The sequence below is a fragment of the Triturus cristatus genome, chromosome 10 (assembly GCF_964204655.1).
Source record: "Triturus cristatus chromosome 10, aTriCri1.1, whole genome shotgun sequence".
Taxonomy (NCBI): Eukaryota; Metazoa; Chordata; class Amphibia; order Caudata; family Salamandridae; genus Triturus; species Triturus cristatus.
Window position 1 is genome coordinate 905,037,091 of NC_140593.1, and position 8,200 is coordinate 905,045,290.

At 42.9% G+C, this 8,200-nt stretch overlaps 1 pseudogene; it reads right to left on the reverse strand.

The window, feature by feature from the left end:
- Nucleotides 1-4,849: 4,849 nt before the first annotated feature.
- LOC146796224 (ATP synthase peripheral stalk subunit b, mitochondrial pseudogene) lies at nucleotides 4,850-5,457 on the reverse strand (annotated as a pseudogene).
- Nucleotides 5,458-8,200: the final 2,743 nt, after the last annotated feature.

Sequence of the window (8,200 nt, forward strand, 5' to 3'; positions counted from 1 at the left end):
GCGGCCGAGGGGGTGAACCAGAGCCAGACTCTTCTATAGCTGCATAGGACAGCTCCACTGGGCAACGGCCAATGGTACTCGGGTTCCGCTGTAAGTACAAACAGATTCAGTTTTCGCCCATGGGGGATCATCATAGTTCAATCAAAGGCATTGGGCCCAGTGTAAATAGGGAACGCCCTCTGCTTCATCCTTCCGCTAGCCCCATGAGAGGAGAGGTGGAAGAGACAGTGATCAGTCATCAGGGAGCTCACTCCCAAAAGCGGTGGTCCAATACTGAGGGCTATCAATGTTTGATGGCCTATGGGGAAGGCAACGATCCCCTCCTTCTTTACATCCCTCATGCTGCACTGCGGAGCTAGAAGCCGCTGAGGCACTTAAATGCGGCACCCCCTTCAATTAGAAGATCCTCTGCAGCGTGTCGACCACCATTTTGGGGTCAGGCACGGCCAGGCGTGGATCTGTTTTGCTGCCGTTGCTAACCTGAGGGGGGCTGACCGTTCCTGAAAATGTTCCCGCTGCCCCTTGCTCCCAACACGCCAATGCAGTGCGTCCCCGCCTCACCGGTTGCACAGACAACACCCTCAAATTAATCATACAGTAGTTGGGAGGGTGTTGTAACTAATTTTTAAACCTGATTTATAAAGTCTGGAGCCTGAAGGATGATTATGCCTAAATGCTTGCCATGCTTTCCTTTTTCACTATAATTACTTACATGGTCCTTTTGTGCACTTACTTTTTCAGGCTGTTCTGGGACCAGTCAGCTTAGTTATTAAAACTGCAAAAAATGCTCAAAATTATTTTGCTTTTCTTGTACATCAGGACTGCACAGTCTCAGGATGGGACTCCCACCGCAGCTGAAAGAAGGAAGTTAGGAACAATGAGTATCTACTTCAATGAGAAACAAGGTGACCACAAAACTAAGAGGCCTACTCTTGTGGACTGAAGATAGGTGCATTGATTAGGAAAATTTCAAGTGGCTCCAATGTCAAACTGGTTGTGGTCTGTATGAACTGTCACTTGTCACATGTCATCACATGTTGGACACACACATCTAAATGGTGTTGATATTTATGGGATTGAGCAGCCAGCTATAGAGAGCTACTAGTATGGGATTTGTAGTAAGAGATTGGTCTAATTTCTCAGTTACTCACCCATGAATGCACCAGCCTATGTACTGACCTCTTGATCCTCATCTACCATGAATTTTACCTGTCCTTTACTCCACAATATTTACATTTACTTTTTTGCATTTCAAAGGCCGTTTCTTCCCCTGCATGAAAGCTCCATAACACTGCTGCTTGGACTGGTTCAGCCCTACACCCAAGATTGACATTCCGAGAAGCAAAATGTAGATGCATCATCAATTTTGGCATTTTAAATACAATATAATTTTTCTTTTCTAAACAATACCAATTTTAGAACTGTGTGGGTCCACCCTATTTTCTCATTTTCAACCATAGGGAATATAAAAATTAGATAATTTGGTAATCTGGGGCTGAAGGACTCTTTGCATTTGGCAACTGAACGGTCTTCTTCATTCCCCAACAGATGTGATGATGATTTGCTGCTCATTGACTTGGTGACTGTTGTGTTTGTTTTTGTTCCACCTTTCCCCAACTCCCCCTTTCTGAGTCATTCATGAAAACCCATAATCCTCTTTCCCCAGGTTTCGTAATCTACTGAGTTGTGACATCATAATTTACAAAATAAATGATCACACACTTGGCGGGGAGGATGTGGTTTAAGCGACACCAACTTTTACACAATCTTCTTAACTAAACAATAACCCATGCCAGCCCTTCTACACATCAATCATGAAAGTGACATCAGCCTAGGGCAGAGTCTTAGAACAATGTCTGTCCAACGATAGGTAGTACTAGTGTACACTGTGGGCTGATTCATAAAGGTAAAGTTACACTTTTGGTGTAACTTTACTCTTGCAGTGTAACTGTACTCCCAGTAACTTTACGAGTAGTAACTTACTAGTAGTAACACCTTTTAAAATAATAGGAGTTACTTACTATTCACAAATTTACTACTCTTAAAGTTATTGATGGAAAAGTTACTTGTTTCGCAAAGTTGCACTGCAAGGGTAAAGTAACACCAAAAGTGTAGCTTTATAATTGTGAATCATGCCTTGTGTCTCTTGTACAATCTATTCAAAATGGAGAAACCTTATCCTGAGTTCTCACTTGAGTTTCTGTAAGTTTAATTTTAATCATTTAAATAAATGAAACACAGCTCTGAAGATTGCTTGCTCATTGTTGTTTGTTGAATTATTTTGTTTTGGTGGTCACAGTCTTGGAGTATTCACTAACTCTGTGTTTTCTTTTACTCTAATTGCCTGTGACCCCATTCCCTGGGACCAAAAATGAAAGCTTAGGGGATGGGAGCCACCCGGGCCAATTTTCCAGGGCCACAGGCCAATTTTGGACCCGGGGCCCTGTTCATTTTTTGGAGGGAAAGGCATGTGGCCCCCTCTCTAGGTTGATTTTGGCCCTAGTGACTCCATTTCTCAGTGCCTGGCACTATAATTTTGGGGAAGGGGGCCCGGCCAAAAAAGGGTGGGTGCCCTGGTGCCCTCCCAGGGCACCTACTACACTGTTTTTGATAGATCACACAGGGCATTGTTCACGCCTGCAGGGGGCAGCTAAAACATACTGCTCCCTGTGGGTGGGAGCAATATTTGAATGTGTTTCCCTGGCCACATCACTGCAGGCAAGGGAACATATCTAAAGTCTAATCACAGCGGGCAGGAGCACTTTTCAAACTCCCACCTGCTGAGAGCAGACATTGTGTTTTCTCCCACTTCGCAGGAGTTTTGAAAATGCTCCCACCAAGCGAAAGCAACACAGGTTTCCCTGTCCACACCAGGGCCTTCAGGGAAACCAATATGACCTGGGGGTATGTTAGGTTTAAAATTCCTATTCCCTCAATGCACTTGTTCCATGCCATATTAGGTTAGAAGTGCGTGGCTAAATAGACGCCATTTGCATTCACGTTATACAACCCGCTGAGTTATCCCCTTAATGTGTAGGATTCAGTTCGCAAATGTGACTCCATTTTGCATTTGCAATTCCTATTACACTGTTTAGAATGGGCCCGAGTTAGGCCTCATTTCTCATGTGGCTTGCCTCAGCAGAACACTGCATTTCGTGGTTATTTTTCTCTGCTGCTCAAGGTTGTTCCCTAACCTGCTAATGAATAGGCCCTTTTGCCCTGGCATTACTTATCTGAATGTGTAGTTTCTGCTCCCACGTTAGGAGATGCTGAGACCCAGCACCGTGGCCTTGTGGCAATGACAACGTGTACCCAACTGGCAGGTGTTAGTTCATCCTACTGTGCCTCTTTGCTCAAGTTCAGCTCAGGCCAGTAGTTTTCCATTAGGGGGCGTGGTTGAGGGCTTCACGAGACGAATGATTATCCACTGTAGACTGTTGAAGGGTTAGTCCCTCGGCAGACATCTTCGGGTGAAGGTCTGATTGGACTCCTCTGCAGAGTATTGTCAATAAACATGTAAGTTTGTATTCTCTACAGTCTGACCGACTCTTCATTCTTGGGAAGGCATAGCAGGTGGTTGTGAGCAGCCCGCGTGGCCCCTAAGGGCCACGTCCTTCAGGTATGCACCCCGGGACATAGCGTATGAGCTTAGCCTGGGGATGGCATCTCCAGGGCTGTTACGTCCTCAGGGAAGGGGGCCATGTGGTCCTCTCTCCTTTGCAGAAACAGCCAGGCCCTGCTGGATGGCGTTCCTTGGGGCTGAACGTGGCAGGGGCCAGTGTGCCCCCTTTACTGCATGGTCAAGCCTCAGGGGGATGGGGTCCCCGTGGCTGAAATCGGCACATAGAAGGTGAGCTGCATGCCCCCATCCCCTTTCACTGCGCGGTTAGGACCTGGGAGATGGGATCTCCTGATCTAAAAACAGCCTCGGGAAGGGAGCTGCATTCCCCCCTCCCCCTATAATATCTGGCCGGGCCCCATGGGGATGGATTTCCAGGGGCCAAAACAGCCTGGGAAGGGGGGGCCAAATGCACCCCTTTCTCCTAATTATGAATTTGTGTTCGAACCGGGACATGGCTCACCCAGGGGACTTGAAAAAAAATGGGTTCAGGATACCGCAGATCCACAGTGAATTTGCAGCAAAATGAACAAGCATTGGTATGGCCAATAGGTCACGCTTTTGGTATTTTGTAAGTGGTAACTTATCCAGCAGATATTTGTGCAGTAATAGAAAATATTGAATGGCTAAAGATTGATAATCTGGAAGTCAATACCTATTGGCTATTTTTGCATAGCAAATATACGTAAAGCAAAAAGTTTGTATGTGTATGTGTAGGCGTACATGTTTGTAAATGCATTCTACATTTTTTGGAATAGCATTTTTGCATTTTGTTCAATGACTGTTTTACCTTGTTATTACTATTGTTTATATTTACTTTGCACTATAGTCCATAAAATCTGCATGCAAAATAATGTTTTTTTTAACATATTTTTATTGTTGTGCACTTGTGAAATTATTTGTGTAAGATATGAACAATAATATTTATAGGATAGGAATAATGGACCAATGTTTTCGCCTTTGGGACCTTATAAGTGTTTAGTTCTCCAACACAATATCCTTGGTGCAACAACATCAAGTGTTGCATGGCTAAACACTTATAAGGTCCCAAAGGCGAGACCTATTGGCTATGCCTATGCAATCTATAATCGAGGGCGCAGGGTATATCATCATCATGTTTCTTTTTTCTTTTTTAGGTGTAAATATATATATATATATTTTATATTATTATAGGGCACGGTATCTGAACAGCTCAAGTCCAGTTCCTCTCTCACATGGAGGTGTGAAGTCTCAAGTTTGCAAGCTGGCTTATACAGTCTCGGATAGCGCCTTGATGCCCGAAATACACTTTACTGTACTCCCCTTCTCCTATAACTGCATAACGTTTTTCTCCATCCATTTCAACATGCCACCTTCTAATTGCTCCCGGCGGAACTTCACGTGCTGCAGGTTGTCGTGATAGTCTAAGCGCATCTGCGCCTCGTGGTAAACGGTGAGAAGCCTTCCCGGGAATTTGATTAGAGTACCATGACAACGGTGCTTCTCTTGGAATCAAAAATTTAATGGGGTCCAACACGCCACTGTACTTTGCTCTCGTCTGTAATTGCCTGATTGAGGGCATCAATTGCTGAATCTTTCACCTCGTGGGCTTCAGCAACTTTCTTCTCGTTCAATTTATCAGCAAAAGCTGCTACTTTGCATCCAAATTTCATAATTCCATATATTATGGAAACACCAATGGATGCGTCAGCAAAGGAAATTACATAGATTTATTTTTAAAGCATGCACAGCAGCAGGCCAGTGCCCTGCACACGGGGGCCTGTAATTTCTGTATTTGGATATAGAAGCTGAAAAAATTCTTGGCGCACTTTCCCTCCTTTCTCCGGAAGTGGAGGCATGGGAGCTGATCGGTGTGGAGAGGTAGTAATTTTTTTATGTGCAGATTTACATAGCGCGAACTCAACCAGAAGGTATTGGAGCTCTTTACATGAGCACCAGTTACGTTACACAAGGACACATTCATCTTTGGTAGGCACAGGGAGATTGTCATTTGCCCAGAAACACAGGACACTGAGCCGACGCTGAGGGTCGAACCTGGTTCCCCGGCTCTAAAGTCGGGAGCTGTGGTCGTAAGGCCACAACCTCTGCCCAACTGACGCTGAGGGGCACGAGATTTTTTTAAGGCAGAAGCCGAACTGAGAGCCGCCCTGAACAACATGCCTGCGAGTCTCTAGTGTACTGCTGTCACCGCCAGCCTCATGGACACTCCTTTGTGCCCTAAGTGTCATTGGTGCATAGGTATAATATTAATAACTTTCTTTCACTATATGGCCACATATGCCGCACTTCTGCGTTTCTAAATTTTGTAGCAAAACGAGGTCATAATACTCAATTCATGGTAGTCAATGTGCTTCTTCTAAAGGCTGAAGGACCGAGGCTTCCTATATATAGAGCATTTCAATTCTTAAAGTTCAGAACACTGCATGTCGTCAGCGGCGGGTGTTTAGTTCACTGACCATCCAGTCGATGCACTGGTTCGTAGCACTATAAATACCTTATAGCGCTATTGTTGTCCTTTACATGTCACACCGTCTATCGACCTCAGAACCACAAGAGAGGCCGGGTGAGCACGACTTGGTTTAAGCATTAAGCGCCTTGATAGCGATCAGGGTATCTAAAATATGCCCACTACCACGGATAGAGTAATCACACAGTTACACGCACATACATTCATCATACGCTAGGGCCCATTTCACTAACACACGCTCAAATACTCTACCAGCAATAAACCTGTGGAAAGAAAACACCTAAACACCCTGCATCGATATCAGGTCGATCAGATCTGGTTTTGTGACTGTCCTAATCAATAACATAATTTACACAACATATACAATAATGATCAAAAATATAAACCCAATAATTGACACGGAAGAAAATTCAACACCATGTTTAAAATTATATTGCTTTATCTAAAATTAGTCAAAGTAAATCAATCAGAATAAATCATTTCTCATAGTTACCTATTCTAACTAAGTGTCAGAACGGGTCAGGACAAGTCTCTCGGTAAAGTCTCTCAAGACGAAGTCCCTCAGCATCGATCCTCAGCAACGCAAATTCACGCGGCAAAGGTAAAATGGCAAGTGGCAAAAGCCCTCCCTAAGCTAACATTCTTATAGTAAAAATTACAATGGAAACACACATAAAGTTTACAATTTTAACTGAAACACTGAGCAGAGCGAGAAGGAAGAAATGTAACATTGCTACATATGAAAATCTTCGCTCAGGAAAAGTCGCAAGACGAAAACTACGGAACAGGAACCAAGAAACTATTAAAGTATCCAATTTGTTCAACTTCCCTCGGCAGCCGAACCACAGTTCATTGTTCATTTCTAAAACTCCTTTGTCTCCCAAGGCTACCCTGAATGTTCCATTTCTTTTGGAGATCCTCCAAGACTGCTGCTGTCCTCATGGAAAGTTTCTTTACGAGGACCATGGTCAATCAACTTCAGGACCATTTCCAGCAGGGGTCTCCCTCGTCACGTCTTTCATTTTACAAATCACGGGCAGGCTTCAAAATTCAGCCAACTCGGTTAAGGCCTTCATAGGCCACAATAGACCATCTTAATTAAAAAGACAAAATAAACGTTACTACAGCATAATGATTAAACAGTGTTAACCCCACTAATACCCTTATGTGAATGTATTTATCTAGCTTTTGCAACATAAAAAAGCATTAATTCAGACAGCGTTTTGTGCTCAAAATAAATAGCACACAGCAACGTTTAAACATGAAAACTTGCACGTTATTTTTTAGAAAACAGAAACAGCACACGCATGCTAACCCTCGTGTAACTTTCTCTTATGTTAAAACAAACGGATTGATTAGTATAAACACACTTGCACAAGACAAATAATTAATTGTTAATTATTATTAATTAATAAAACGCATAGACATGCTAGAGCTTCAAAAGCCCCTGAATTTTCTAAATGAAAACTCTGCTCCAGCAATCCCCCCTTTGGTGATTTTATCACCAAATGAACCCAAAAAAAAAAAGAAATTAGTGAAAATTTAGTCCCATTTTAGGAGAAATCAGAAATGTCTTTTCCCCTTACACAACATTACACACCAGTCACTCTTTCATCATCTCTCTTTGTCTCTAAATAAACACTCTCCCTCAATTCTTCTAATTCAATTTCTTGTGGTTCTCTTTTCAATCTTTTCGAATTCTTATTTTTCTTTTCTTTATTCAATTTCTCTTTACCTCTCCTGTTTTTACAACACACACACACTAATCTTAGTATCAATAGAGCAACAATTATACAAGACAGAGGAAACAATATTCTACCTATAATAGTGCTACCTATTTTTGTAATAAAATCCTTAACAGCTATCATCTTATTAGCTATTTTAGTCCACAACCCTTCAGCTTCAAGTGGTACTAATTCTTCATGCAAATCAGTAATGTTTTTGATATAGACCTTCAGGTCTTTACTTTCGTCAGGAATGTAAGTGCAACAATGTTGAACTTTCAATATTCCACAGACTCCACCCTCCTTGGCCAATAGAATATCAAGGGCAAGTCGATTTTGCATAGACATGGCACGTACGGCACTTAATTCCGTATTCACCAAAAGAAACCC